Genomic DNA, 16,410 nt, shown 5'->3' with positions numbered 1-16,410 from the left:
TAACACTGGCTCTGTGTTTTGGTTAATGATGCACATTTTTGTCTGGATAAATGTAGAACAATGATTTTGGCTCCATACAATGAGGAAGCAATAAACAGGGGATTTGCATGTTTATTTGTCTTCTAATCAACATGGTATCCATTCACCTGGGAGGTCCAAATTAATAGGGGAAAAATAAACAAATTAAAAATGCAATAAAGTAAAAAGGAATAAAGCAAATGTTAAACGTACATTGGCTTTGTCCATGTGTTTATAGCGATGACAGTTGTTTGCAAACATGTGTTCAGAGCTGTGATTGTTCTGTACATGATTTTGTTTCACCTGATAACTAAACTTAAACTAATGCAATGCAGTTCCATTTAATAGTCAGATATTCTAATAATATGTGATGGGCATTTCATAGATACTCTCCTGGGGCCTACACTGTGTAACCTGTAATCACTGCAGTGATGAATTTCACTATTCTTAAATGCTAAATCATTACTCTTATGTTAAAATTAATAATGTAATTAGCTCAGGCATACATTTTCTTTAATTATGCAGAGCAGCTTACTCCCATTGAGCCCAGAGAAGTTCCCTCAGAGTCAGTGGAGGATGTATTCCTGCACTCTGGAAAACTAATTACCCACAAAAGTCCTGTGAGTGAACCCTGATTTATTCCCCTTGATATGTGATTTTAATTTATAGCATGCATTTTAAAAAGACTTTTTACCCCTGTTGAATAAGAAAAACAATAATTAAATCCTAACTGATGACTGACGACTTTTCAAAAGTACCATGAACAAAAAGTTAAGACAATGAGGCTGTGTTTATTCATGGCTTTGATTGCCATGTACATTTTAAAATGCAGCTGCTATTAATTATTAAAGAGAACAAACTGGTAGCTTCAGGGTATTTTTCTGTTCTATGATAAACGTTTGAATACGTGTCATATGAAACAGCAGCTTTTCAACAAAATCATGAAGATTAGAGAAACAAATCTCATTCTAAACAGGTAATGGTAAACTTCAATCCCTACTTAAGGTAACTTTGCAGCAGTTACACTGTAACAAGAGAGTAATGCATTATTTACATGCTGTATAACAGACTGCATTGTGTCACGGTGCAGAATAAAAACACTAAATGCTATCAGGTGTTATGCCAAGTAATTGTTATCCCTGTATTACCTGAAGATTTGGATGTTTAATTTGAAAACACTAAATTAGGCACATTGGCACTGGTAAGTTTTAATTAGGGATACAGACACAGGTAGAAATGGTATTCCGAATACATTTAGGTTGTTGTTTTTTCTATCAAACCTAATTCATGTTTTCAGCAGATTTAAGTTACCGAAAGAGAATTTAGCACACTACTACGAAACTATTTACATTACACTGCATTCCCCATTGCCGTGATGCTTAAAGAGAACAGTAAACAAGAGTAATAATTTATTTTTATTTTAGTGGTAGCCTCTGCAAAGTCTTGTACGGACTATTGATGTTTATGTGCCTGCCTATGAAATGTAATATTCAAGGTGTGAAATTCCCATAAAAACTGTCCAGACGAGTAACAGCCTTGCAGTATCATTTGATCCTGTCTTAATTCTCAAACCCAGATCAGAGCAAACCGATCTTCGCCTGGCAGACCGCCATGTAACCCTGGAGCTATGTATTATTTTCATTACAGTGTATGTGGTCATCAGAATAAAATGTATTCCATATTGAGAAAAAACGTATTGCAGTGTACACTTGCAGACGAATTTAACACCTTGTACCTATTTAAAGAGCATCTGTAATGCGCCCTGGCCCTGGCCCTGGTCAGTGAGATCTTTTCTATGGGCTCCTGTTAAAAATGTACTGTGGTTTCATTGCACACATCCGGGAGAATTCCCAAAGCTCCCCAGGCCAATATTTCCTTAGCTTAATTCTTTCTCACAAACAAACACCATTCAGTGCTGGAAATTCTGCACAGCCTTGCAAGAATCACACCAGTTTCAAGGTACTCCCACATATTTGCCATTGACAGTGTGGGATGAACCCACTCAAATAATATAATTTAAAAAATAGTAGTATATCTACCATCCTTTTATTCACTACTTACTCTACTCTACTCAGCTTCTAGTCACGGTGCTTGTCCTATCAAGATGGGATGACTGGAAATCCCTTTTGTCAGTACGTTCTGCTTCTACCTTTCAGCCTCTTCTCCTCATTCAATCTTCTGCTGCTCTCCTAATATTCTCTCCACCTCAACTCACTCATGCTACTCCCCTGTTTAATAGTAATAGTCTACAGAGGCTTCCTATAGCTGCACTATCCATAGGAGATTGTTTTAAACAGGTGGAAAGTCTTGAAAAATTGTCAAAGCGAAGAAGGAAGAAGCACAAATTGAAGAAATCCAATTGGCAAAGGGTTATCAGAAATGCATGAATCCATCGCCAGGGCAGAGCAAGTCAGTAAGAAGCAGCCCTGAGATTGCTTTAATATTAATTTGAGGAGTGTTGGCTATTCTTATGCATATTTGCTATGAAAATGACTGTTTGCATGATTCATGTACTGAGATTAGTTTCTTTGTACACAAGTGTTTTCCACCCATACCCTCCAAAACTAGAAACCCTCTCACCCCCGTTGACTCTTCTCCGCTCAACTGCACACATTATTTTACCGCTTATTTGCAATATATATATATTCAAATATAAACAAGGAATTATTAAATTTTTTATTGTTCTTTTATATTTCCAGATACCAATTAGATTTTCTGCTTCTGTGACTTCTCCTCATGGCAAAATTCACCTAGAATATGGATAGGCACTTTGCTAAACTAAATCAGAGAGTTTTTGGTCAACTGGGACTGACTCAATTACCTCTTGCAAAATGTTTCACTTGGTGTCATGATTATATCTGAAGGAAAAAATCGATATGTGTAATTCCAGTAGCACAGCTACAGATTAAAATGAAACCAAATGGGAAAATGCTGAATCAACTATTTAAAATTCCAGTACTCCCACAGTAGGGAATGGAAAAAAGATGTATAAAAGACAGGTACAACAATAACAAACTCATGAAAGAAACATGGAGATTATATATTTTCATTAAACAGCATGCCCATTTAGGCACTTTGCTTTTATTATGTAGTTATTGCTTTACAAGTTCCGCCTTTATTATAAGGCCCGATCAGATATTAAAATGTTCCTTGATGATTTGCAAATGTCTACAGAAAGAGGAAACCCAAAAGAAACAGTCAGAATTGGGAAGAGAACCAGGCAAAAGTGTCTGAAATTCAAATATTAGAGTGCAAGATCATGGTGTGATTAGCTGTGGTGAGAGTTGTTGAAAGGTCAATAATTGTCATAATTTTTGCATGAGTGGTTCCACTTTAACACAGAAAAAGCCCATACATTGCAATTTTCAGCTTGAATACATCTTTTGAATATGATACCTTTCCTTCTTGAACACCAAAATGAAAGAAAACGAAGAGCAAATTCAGTGCAGACACATTATTATCATTACATTATATTGCTAATAGACTTTGTGGACTTACTCAACATTTAACTGTGTCAACTGAGTTGTGTTCAGTCCTTACCTAGATTCCACATAGAGCAGTCAGACCTGAAAGCCTTCTGTTTCGGTATATAATAACAATGCTTCTTGGAAAACAAATACCACACAAGGTAGACCATTTTCAGGATGTCTGGGGAAGCCATTTCCTAAACACATTAGCAACCCGAAGGATTTCTTCTCAACATTTCCCATGTGGTCACTTCATTGACTTGGCTACAGCATACATCATATTTCTGTGCTTCACCAATTACTTCTACTGTGCATAACTATCAGAACCAAGTCCCATGGGAACTGGTTCGATTGAACAGCTTGGAAGCACTGTATGGCAAAAATATTTAAACGGGTTTACAATATGCCATCACTTAGATTATATTTTAAATTCCCACAAGCTATTCAAACACACATGAGGCAAAAACACATGATGGTCTTCATTTAATGTTAACAAATATAAAGCAATTAGTCTGTCAGCTCTACTGCTTTTCTGAAACACAAATTGCACGCTTTATTTGTACGGTGGTGGTGGCCTTGTCCTAATATTATAACAGGAGTTGTATTCATAAGAAACTGTAGGAAATGGAATGAAAACAGTTAAACTATTAATACATTTCTAAATTATTTTGTAATTAATGTTATTCTTCTTGCTTTTAATATACAAAATGAAACATTTTTAATGGCACACTAACTAAAGTACAAATCTAATTATTTGAATTACTGACAAGTAAACTTTTCCCTTACTTCAGCTCAGAGCAGACATGTAGATAGTTTTTGGCTTTACTGCGTTGCACGGCTATCTATCGATAGAATATTGCACTTAATCAAGGCTAGCTTGTGTTGCATTTTATTGACCAAGCAGAAATATAAAATATATTTAAAATGTCCCTCAATTTACAAGAACATGTGCACAAGGTGGTTTTGTTTCTACTTAGCTTATGCTCTTTCTTCAAAGCCTAATTGATTTTTATGACATCTCTTCTGTCTGGCATTCTGCCTGCCTAAGTAGTTTACCCGATTTTGTGTGGGCCCTTTGCCAGATATCGATCTATCCGGTGCAGTGGCCATGTTGTATTAGCTCTACCTGCATCATGAAGGCACAGAACACCAGAAGGTAACACGTTAAGCAAACAAAAAGCAACCTGCCCTTTTGGGCTGAAATTGATCAACACTCAACTTGACTTAACATTTGCGTACATGCAATATTTTCCATTAGGCTTATTAACATGTGTAGTTGCTGAAAGTCAACTTTTTGTATATTGCTAATTACTCATTTAACAACAATAGGTTTTAAGACATTTAGTAATATTACGACTGAATAGTAGCATAGGTTATTGAAAGGTACTATTTTAGTCATCTTTGCACAGATAATAGGAAAGACCTGTTTTTATACAAAAGAGAGAGACGGCTTCATTATTTTATTGTCATTTTATTAATACTTCTTAAAATTGTTCATAGTTTCTTCTGTAAATTGTGCCATTTTCTTATCTTACTCTGTTTATATAATAATAATAATAATTATTATTATGTATTCATCTTCATTGTACAATTGTTATAACTAACAGTTCACCAAATACATTGCTTTTCTTTTCAGCATAAAGTTTGCCAAAGTGATATTTTCATAACAATTTCTGAAACCAACCAGCTAAACTTTTGTCTTCCAATACAGCAATAAAGCATAATCACATATCTTATCTATTATTAATGCAATGTTTGAAGGCCATATAAATATTGATATATGGTATTAATATTAAATAGTGGAGCAATGCAAGGTCATGTCAACTGGATAGCTGAAGGAATCAGCTCAATGTGGAATACCTATGAATGGGACTACAGCATTACTTTTTCATGATTAGAGTGCTGCCTTTCTGAAAATTTAATTAAACTTAATTTGAAGCCAAACACATTTTATTCTCTTTTTAACTTTTTAAAATAATTTTTCCCATTTACGATTATTCAACGTTAACATTTTTTTTTTCCTTCCGGTGATTAGATTGGATTTAAATAACTAATTCAATGGCAGTGATTCATATGCATCTTGAAACCTCATTATATATTTAATTTAAATGTGCATGTCACAGAAAGACGAGCATCATGCATTCTAACGTGACAAGATCCCAGAGATTCCAGTCATTCAATTACAATCCCCAAATTAAAGAAACCAAAATTAACAAAACCTGGTAAACACCTAAAATATACACAGTATATATGGCCCCAATTGGCCCCAAAATGTTAAAATCAAATAAGTAGGCTAGTATTTTCTTGTTTGTCTGTTTGTTTTTTGGAGGTGGGGGGGGGCACATGCATATGGCTGGGATTGGAAATTCATGACAGGAGGCTAAGAAGGTGCTAAATGGTTTCAATTAAATCTGCAAAACATAGCAATTATTGATTTATTGACAACATACCTGTTCAGTGTTTGTGATCACCTTCATTCCCTTTAATATTTTATTATATGCAGGAAGCATGAAGTTGTTTTTAAGGTGTCTCTCTTGAGGAACCGATGTCATTTCCTGGGAAAAACAACATGGCTTGGTAATATCCTTACAAGATCCATTGCCATTCTACAGATTTAAGACTTGTGCTTAGATGTAATGAAAATATTGAAAAGATGAATAAGACAGTTAATACATTTATAGCATTGACAATTTTGAAACAATTCTGAACCTTTTTAGTTTGGAGATTAAAACATATTTGAATATCTAGAATAACTGTACACCACACATGTTGGTCAACAAGAAAAACTGTGAGAATATCAATACTTGTTCTGAGTTTTTCCTCTCATATTAAAAAGGATGAGCCAAAAAATAGCCTTTCCCTCACAGTTGTAGGTGATGAAAGGATGAGAGTCAAAACAAGATGAAAAAATAAACACAGGAGATGAAAACAGACTCATAATCCTGTGGTTTGTAATAGTCTCCCTTATTTAAGTCGTAAATAACAAAGCTTTCCCATCAGTCTGTGGGTCAAAACAGATATTTTTAACTTGTCTCATAATGTGTCTGCAGAGAAAAAAACATTGTGAGCCTTGATTGCTTTGTTGATGTTTTTTTATTTTATTTTATTTTGTTTAAGCTATTCTATTGTTATACAAGGAAACTGGTTGGAGAGCACCTTAAAGTGTCTTAGCTAATAATCGAATTGGAAAACTATGCCATTATACGTATGCATGAAAAATTATATACTTTCAGTTCTTCTGGAAAGGCTTAAAAAGATTTAATGTTAAGAACAGCTTTACATATGCACGGTTCTCTCCAAGCCTTTTCAGCCAGGCAGCCCACCCAGCTGGCACAATGGTGCCACTCTGCTGAAAACGCTCCAGCTGACCTTGCTTACCACAAGCAAATGATTTTGCTGCTGGCAACCTAAATACTTAAAACCATGATTTGTTTTGGGTTTCTTTTTCTTACTTCAAAATGCGTCAACTGGTAGTAGCACTGAAACTTTCCATTGTGCTGTAGACATGTTTCTATCCCAATTCCAGGGTAAGGAGTTATGGATCACTTTAGATATTTTTATCTACGTGTAATATGGCCCATTATCACAAAGCTACTTTTTTTTTTTTCTTCTAACAGTTCAAATGCTATACTGTCTGTCATTTTTAAAATTATAATATTGGCATTGCATTCTTCATAATGTGATTATTATAATACTTCAGTAGTCAAGAGCATTTAATAATAATTAAAAAAAAAGTTAAATTCCAAGGGTTGAATTAGTCAGTTAGGAGTTTACATGTGTGTAGACAATATGCTTGAGTCAAAGATTAAATGACTCTCTCCCTCTCGGGTTTACATGGTATTAGTTTATTGCATTGGGCAGTTGGGACGAGCTGCTGACGTCATGCAAATTACGGGTAAATGAGTTAATTAATATGTCAATTAGCTCTGCTTACAGTTACTGTTTTTGCAGGAAAATCCCGGAAGGGTTGGTTTGCATGTGCGAGAACAATGCTAGAGACGCTGACGTCACGGAATCCAGGGCTGTCATGTGACATTGGGTTCCAATCAAACTGCGCAGCCGTGGCTTGTGCCTCACGTCTAATGGTGTAATACTGTTTTACTGATCTTACACGAGTGATTTTTCATGTCACTGATGGAGCTGCAAGCCGTGAATGTAAGTGTTTTATACAGTTAGAATTACAACACGATGTGCACTACGGAACAGGGCACAACAGACCCGCAATATAGAGAGCATAATGATAACAGGAAATAAAAGAGAGAAGATAAAAAAAACATTGCCACTTACCTGAAATACGCCATTGCTAACTGTGAAACGTCGACCAGCAACTTATTTTACAAATTTAAAATGCGGTGGTTTAAGGATATATAGGGTAATATCGCGGTAGCACTTGCATGTGAAGTGTCGGTTTACGTGTCGAAATGGGCGTGTCTTTCCCGTGTGTCGTAATTCTTACGTCAGTTACTTGAGTATTTGGGGTTGACCCTGTTATTGCATTTTTTTTTGGCACAAAACCTGATTTTCTCGACGTTTCTCCCGCATCATCACCTCAAGAGTTAAAAACAATGCATGCAAACCCCCCCTAATTGGGATGCATTTAAATTGCAATCAAAATTATTTGCATTTGCAATTGCATTTCAGTAAACCTTGTGATTCCAACATTGGATTATTTGTGTCTATTGTTTAATAACATTTTTTAGTAGTATACTTTGTGACAGATTAGTTAACTGAAATGTCACATCAACCCATTAAACTTATTTTGTTTGTCGTCTTTGACCTTCTCTCTGCACATGAAAAGCACTAAAATCCTCCTTACTATGCTCTGGAAATTTAAAACATCTTACCATGGGGCAGTATCAAAATGTACATTACAAACTGGTAATTAAATTGAAAAATCTTCTCTCTGTAAAATAAAACCATTTGAAAAGTATAGCAACACTAAAATGCATATTTCTGATGCTCTCTGTAAATAATTGGCTTTGACACTATTTCGATATGACTAATAAAGTTATCATCGGAACAGGATGGCATAATCCACACTGTAGACACTCTCATGTAGCACCTAGAGGCTCTTGGTGAAACAAAAAACAGATTCTTGAGAAGTGAGTCTTAGGAGCAGAGGTGCTTTACTTGGCTGTTAAAACTGAAAACAGGAAAAGAACAGGCAAATCTAGCACCACCACTAGAAACAGAAACTAGAGTTAGAAGCAAGTCTCAGTTGTTCTTGGTTTTAAAATGTTACTTTACTGACTCTGTATGACTGACTGATATGTAGTTTTAAAATGTGTTATGATCTACCAGAATTAATATTGTTGAAGGAAAAATAATAATCTCTCTCCTCCCCCTCCTTTTTCCGAAAGGTAGTGCAGATGTGCTATTCACAAAAACACGAATGCTTTTTAGCTTTTAGGCTTTTAAGGATGTATTACCATAGTGTTGTTTCAGTCACGTTTGTAACAGACAACAGTTTGTATCATGATCTAAGCAAAAGTAACCTACTGATGAGCTAAAACACACTTTTAATGTACAGCCACGGATACAGTAGTTAACATATCAAGAAAGATATACATGCCATATTATATGTATATTTTGTTTTATTCTCAAGGACATTCTTGCATTAGCAAGTTAAACAGTGCTTAAGGACAAGGAACACTCATAAATCTAACAGGAGATCTCCTTATATGATATTGAAGTGAACCTATGTGGACCTTGACTTTTCCTTTTCCAAATAACTTTGATGCTCCAAATATAATGTCTACCTTCAGAAAAAAATGCAAAGGATCATGATATATCTGTATCACTTATCATGTATTATGATCCTTAAAATACCGTGTATGAGAAGCTCTGTTTGCATTGATATAAACATCATTAGGCTAAGAGACTGGGCTTATCCATCACTCTCTTCGAAATCTTATTAATCATTAAATGCTTCTGCTTTTACCTCTTGCCTATTTAATATCATAAGCTAATGCAATATTTTAAAGCCTTTCAGTCTTTCATTCTTCATTATAATAGCCATTTGGCACAGGCCTCTTTCAAAATGTTGCCTCAATTAATGGATTTAAGAAATTGAGTCAACATCCTTTGATTTTAGAAGCTACATTTTTCCTGCTTGTAGCCATTAACTGATTCATTCAAATTAATACCAAAAATACAGTAAAAGATTAACTTAACAAATTATTAGATGTTATACTATGTTTCAGGGTGCTGAATTTGTTTGAATATGGTGCCGATATCACCTGTGACTTATTCCACCAGTTTATTTAGGATACCATTTATTAGGTCCTTTGTGAAACATATCAAGCATTTAAAATGTCTTTAGATCCTACAACTTTGTTGTAATTATTTAGAATTTCTATGAATTTATCAAAATGTTACTGTTTCTTGTCATCATAGGAAACTGAGAATATTGTTTAAAGTAATATAGCAACTGCTGGTTATAGATTATGTTCACTTTTCAAGTAACTTAAACTAGAGTTTAATTTCAAAATAAATGAAACAGTGAGAAAATCTTGTTACATAAAATTTTAATCTTCAGGGGTTGTGGAGAAATTTTGTCTCCATGTTTATCTTGTCAACAGTTCCTGTATCATCTTGGCATTTCTCCCCTTTTCATGCTGTACTTGTGAAATGTAGACAGAATTATTTTAATTGGCTTGGCAGGGTGTCAGTACTTGCTGCAATCCTATGCTTTGATATCCGTAACACAAAGTGCATTTCACTGTGTGTATGAGGATGTAATGCCTTAAATGAAATATAAATCTAACTAATGAACCTTTTATTTTTTTAATTTGTTAAATGACCTTTCACTGATTGCACTACATTTTCACAAGCATTTCCGAGATACCTACCCACAATTCATACTGCCATTGTCCACTGTGTGCTATTGAAGCCAAACGTCTCCACAATGGTTGTCTCTTAGAAGTTTAAACAGTGATGAAGACAGTAAATACGGTGCAAAGTTTTAATATCGATTCACTTAATTTGTATTTTTTTATTCTAATCTTTTGTTTCTGCTGTTTTGTTGTTGTTGTTTCAAAAAGAGATACATCTCACTGAAAGAGGGTGTCACTTATTTTTCCTAAAATACATGATTAGAGGACAAAGTTTAATATGTGATGCAACTAATCACAAATTCTTTGTAACTGAGAACAAAATTGCTCAACAGAACATTGTGGCAAAATTTAAGAAGTAAAATAGTAATTACTAATTTTGCATATTAAAACATTTTAAATAATGAAATGCCTATTAGAAAAGATGATGTGGCCAAATTGTTTGGTGATGGTTTTCCATTTTCCATGATTTTCTCTGATATTCAGTTGTGGTGATTATATTTCTGTTGCTTTTACTTGTTGCAAGTATGACATTACACCAAAAACCTATTATTGATAAAGTCTGAAAATTAAGAAAATCAATAAATAAACCATTGTTCAGATTATTGTAAATTAACTGCAACCCACCCACTACTTGCAAATTGCAAAACAATATCCGGTGATGGTTGTGCATTGGGGAGAAACATGAATCTTCTGGCAAATACAGTCACCGTCAAGTGAGATATTTAAATTAGAAATTGGTGGGTGCTAGTTACTATTTAATCTAGGCCTAGCATTCAGCATGTAGTTTATAGTTTTAATAATATTTTGGCAATCTGATGCATTCTAGTGTTGTGTGTAGTTAATTCTGTGAAAAACTGTCAAGCCATTAGAAGCTTTTTAGAAGTATTTCTTGATGGTCTCAAGTCAGGGTTTTAAATTTCAAAGGAATCTCAGGCAGAATTGTAGTTGCCCCAAAACACCTGCTTTTAAGAGCCCAACCCCAGATCTAAAGGCAGTAGAATATGTATAATTGATCCATTATAATAAATGACTCAGGGCAATTAAAAGGGAAAGGACATATAATGCATGCCAGTGAGTATGACTTATCTTTGTCTTTTAGAGTCGTGAATTTGAATGTGTTACTTTATAAATATTAAAGATTGAATGTGCATGTCTCACTGTGCATTCCATATTTTATCTAGACTTGTGAAACTACAAATAAAACTAAGCTTCCCACTTAATTCCTGCCTTTTATGAATTTAGGCTAAGAACTCAATCCAGAAAAGGACTGAGATACTTTTTTAATAGTTTCCCAGGTTGTGCCTGTTAATACATCAAAGAATTATAGGTAGTATACATATTATTGCGTTTTCAAAATAAAATGAAGTTGCTCAGCATTGTGCAACCATATATCTTTCATGACTGTGTGAACTACGCGGCAGTTGTTTCACTACTTGCCAAGTTCACAGCTGCGCTTGGCTCATTGGCAACTCGCACTTGCCTGATTTTTAATGAGAAGCCGGTATGACCTGCCTTGTAAACTACATTCCATTCTGCTGGGGTTAGTATTGATACCCTTGTTATGTGGGGGAGAAAGCTGCTGTTTTAAAAGACAAATTACTGTCAAGGTGTATTCACCATATTAAAACTGTTTTTTTTATTTTAATTGCTCAGACACACCATGTATGACACAGGTCCTTGGAGAGAAAAAATAAGCATGAATTGAATCAGTTTCACTGTTACGTTCAGTCTAATCCTTTAACTAAATACTTTAAATAATAAATACCATTCACCTAGGCAGAGGTGACAACAATGCAGTTGGAAAACTGGATCTTTCATAATACATGGAAGGAATGAAGGAGTGTAGAACTTTTGAAATAAATATTTAGTGCTTTATTTAAACAATCTGCATAGAATATAATTTAGATGCAGATACACGTGTTTGCTCTGATTTTATTGTTGCTGTTCAGAACATGTTCACAATATAATCACCAAGAAAGCAGTTTTGCTGTAGTATGTACCTTTTTCTTCCTATATTATCTTCAGGGCATTGCTACTAACCCTGAAGCTAGGAAAACATTTTAAATGACAGGAGCCTCAAATTATCATAGGAAGCTATAAATGTGCTGGATCTACTATGTATCTGCCCCCAAGTCAGTATGCTCCAATACAATTTGTCAGGCAATATATTTAATTAATGTTGCCCAGATTTCTGTCATCAATTTAAACCTTCGAGCTGCCAACAACAGCCTTACTTAATGTAAATGGTAGGTGGTGCTAAAGGGAGGTGCTAAAGCTTCTTATTGCTACAGGAGAAATGTTTTATTCAGAAAAATAGGTATTATCTTTCTTTTTTAATAAAAGGTTTTCTCTGTGAATGATTACTTTGTGATCTCCATGCATTAAGCATGCATTAAGTAACACATTAAATGCAAATAACGGGATCATTTTCTGCCCCCAAAATGTATATGAACATCAGTGTATGTAAATAATGATAAAATGCAGTCTTATTTAATTCATAATAAGTATTTCTATGTGTATAGTGTTTATTCTCGCTCCAGCATTCATTGACATGCTAACATTCTATTAAATGTACCACAAGAAGAATTTATATCGGATGAGTCTGGCTGTGGGCCTTTTGTTGCTTAACCTTTGCTCACTTTCAATAAATGTTCTTCGTTGTCGCTCTGTCTTCTGTTTCCAGACAAGTGCATCAGTTCAGGAGAACTTACTTGTTGTCTTTGTTTTTGACTGTGCTGTAGACTCTGCTGGAATATGATCCCCCTGTCAAAGACACTGCTAAAATTTCGATTTCTACAGTCATCCCAGGGGGTCCCTTGTGGCTCATTAGCTACATTTGCTTTTGGCTCATATAATCCAAAACAACCCATTTTATTCCTTCCCAGTGAGCAGCTATGAAGTTATCTTTTAAATCACTTTAAGTGATATAGAATCTTTCAAATGAAGGGGTGCCTTGGTCATTCGAAAATGTAAAACCTGATGACAAAAACAATACTATTTCCTTATGTTTTCCTGGCAATATGGTATTACTTTATGATAGATTGTGTGAGCATTGTGCAGCATGGTTCATATTCTTTACACTACATATGTTTATCAGCATGCTAATAGAAATGACAGAAGAACCAAATAAATAAGATTTTCACTAGTTAATTGGATTTGTAATTCAGTATTCCAGGCTCCTTAGACAGCATGTAGGAACAATGGTTTAAAAAAATATAGAGATAGATTATTGTATGTTGATCAAAATCTGTGCATTTTCCTAAAATTCAAGCCTCCATCTGCTGGAGGTGCCAATACTTCTTAGGAGCCACTGTATGAAGTTTACATTCATCTCGAATCACTATGAACAGATGGCTGGAAGGAGCCAAAAATATTCCCTTTTAGCCTCCATAAAAGAAAACAGACACTGCTTCGATTTCCCGGTAGTTTTAATACAAACGACATTCTCTTCATGGTACAGTTGGCTGGAAGAGGATAAAGAAGCAGCACAATGTTACCCCTGAAAGGCACAGCCCCACAAGGTCAGGGTTTGCAGCCCATTATTAGCACAGCATGGGAAAACTTGTCTTAACACCCTTTATTTGTATTCCTTGTACTGGCTTACAACTTGCTTAAATCGTTTACCATCTTTATAATTCATTGAAACAAAGGCTATGACCATGACTTAAAATGGATACTAAAGAGATCTCATACACATTGTCTAATAATCCCAATTGCAACGCATTATAGGTTATTAGATGGAGATGTTTACCTTTAATTATTCAAAGCTTTCTGTGTAAAGCTTTATAGTGTTGAAGTCTTTGGGTATTCAACAAGAGACATTTTGATGGACATGCAGAATGCTTAAACCAATGCAGAATGTGCTGATCAGATTAATGATCTATTAAAATAATTTGTACATTATAGATTCACAAACCTATTTAGTAAACGCCCAGTTTCAAACATGTTGAGGCATATCTACAGTGCAGGTATCTATATAATTTATATGTGTATGTGCATATATAATTTGTGCTTCATAGATCGCATCGCGTATGAGCTCTTCGTTCTTGGAGAAATAGTTTGGTAGCAAGACACACATTTTACCATGGCGACTGCTTAATAAGGGAGAGTAATGATATTGGCAGGGAATCCAACTGGCAAACTACAGGCGGCAGAATAATTACAAAAGAGTGAGTGATAAGTGAGAAAACAGGAGGACAAGCAATCCTTCGTGGGAGGTGAATTTTCAAAGAATTTGCTATTCAAAAATGTGTGAGCTGAGATAATGAACAAAATGATCCTAGTTTAAATGACAGGGTATCTGGAAGAGTTTCAGCTGTGTTGGAGAAGAAGAAAAAAACTGGTGTAAACTATCGATTTGCAGACAAAACAACTTTGGCAGCTGAGAGCAGATGGCCAGACTGGATACTTGTGAGCAAAAGGGTCTGAAGTCCTCAAGGATGTCTTCTATATATTGCAGTATATATATATTTGCAAGAGAATGTGGAGTACTCAACACATCACAAGAAGATAAAAAGCTCTCTATAAATAAGATAATTAATGATAAATAAAATAGTTAAGACTCCAAATCAAAATTACAATGAGTTGTGCAAAACCATAAGGAAATGTATTACTGAAGATGTATGAAAATGTAACAACATAATTATATAAACTATTGAAAATAATGGGAATATAAAAAATGCAAAACAACACCTTGGAATAAGAAATAATCAAATAATTGCCCTGAAAAATGATGATGTCACAACAATCAAAAAAGATATGTGATTATCAGAAGAGTGGAAGAATAATACAAAATATATATAAAGTAATGATGACAGCAGTAAAGAAGAAGAAGAGGTCTCAATGAACACAAGTGAAATGCCACATGTTTCCAGAAGAAGAAGGTTATGCCATACAAAAGATGAAAAAGCACCTGCAGATGATGGAATCACAGTGGAAATCCTTAAAGCTGGAGAAGATTTTGGTAAAACGTTTCACAAAGTGTCTCAGAAATAAACAAATTCCAGTTAAATGGAACAATGTAACCAACAAGCTCCTTCAGAAGAACTTTAGGGCCATTCATGTACTGAATCTTATACAAACTATTTAGACATTAATAAGGCACGTTGGACATTCGCCCAACCTAGAGAACAAGCAGGATTCTGAGGTGGCTATAACACAATGGATCAAATACAAGCTGTGAGAGAAGAATTGGAAAGATGCAGAGAATCTGATTTTACTCTGTGCCTAGGCTTTGTTGACTACATGAAAACATTTTATTCAATATATACAAACTCAGTCATCAGGGCTCTATATAACTCTAATTAAATACATCTACAACAATGCTACATCAACAAGACACTCCACTCCAATCCCACTCCACCAAGAAACTGACAAAAGCAAGATTTGTAAAAGAGTATCGTCAAGGACCCACAATCTCTCCAAACCTCTTCACAGCAGCTATTGAAGACTTTAGACTGGAAATAAAAAGGAAAACGTTTTAACAGAGCTTATTTGAACAAATTACGATTTGCCGATGACATCATTATTACCTGCAGGTTAAATTTCAAGAACTCCCTGATGCAAGCTAGACATCTAGCCTAAAATGTAGCTTTGTTACAAGCTTTGTTAAATCTCTGGAAATGTAAGTAGATCAAAGGATATTCGAAGAAATGCAAATGTATGTCTACCTTGGATAACAAATCAGTGCAGATGGAGATATTATGGAAGAAATCAAAAGCAGAGTAAAAATGGGATGGAGTTCGTTAGGAAGAAACAGCACTTTTAAAAGGAAATCTACCCATTTGCCTGAAGAGAAAAGTATTTGATAAATGCATATTACCAGTGCTCACTTATGGCTGTGAAACCTGGTCACTTATTGCACAAATTATATGGAAACTGAGGACGACACAAAGAAGCATGGATGGAATAACAAAAAGAGAACAATAAAGAGTGAAAATGTTAAAATGGCAATGGCATGGACACCTTGCAAGAAGAACAGATTGACAACATTGAGAGATGGACAAAGGAAGCTGTGGATCCCAAGAGATGAAAAAAGTTGACCACATAAAAGATGGGAAGATTAAAAATTAAACATTACAGGTGTGACA

Source organism: Amia ocellicauda, chromosome 16, assembly GCF_036373705.1.
Source record: "Amia ocellicauda isolate fAmiCal2 chromosome 16, fAmiCal2.hap1, whole genome shotgun sequence".
Taxonomy (NCBI): domain Eukaryota; kingdom Metazoa; phylum Chordata; class Actinopteri; order Amiiformes; family Amiidae; genus Amia; species Amia ocellicauda.
Note: the sequence above shows the minus strand (reverse complement) of the source record.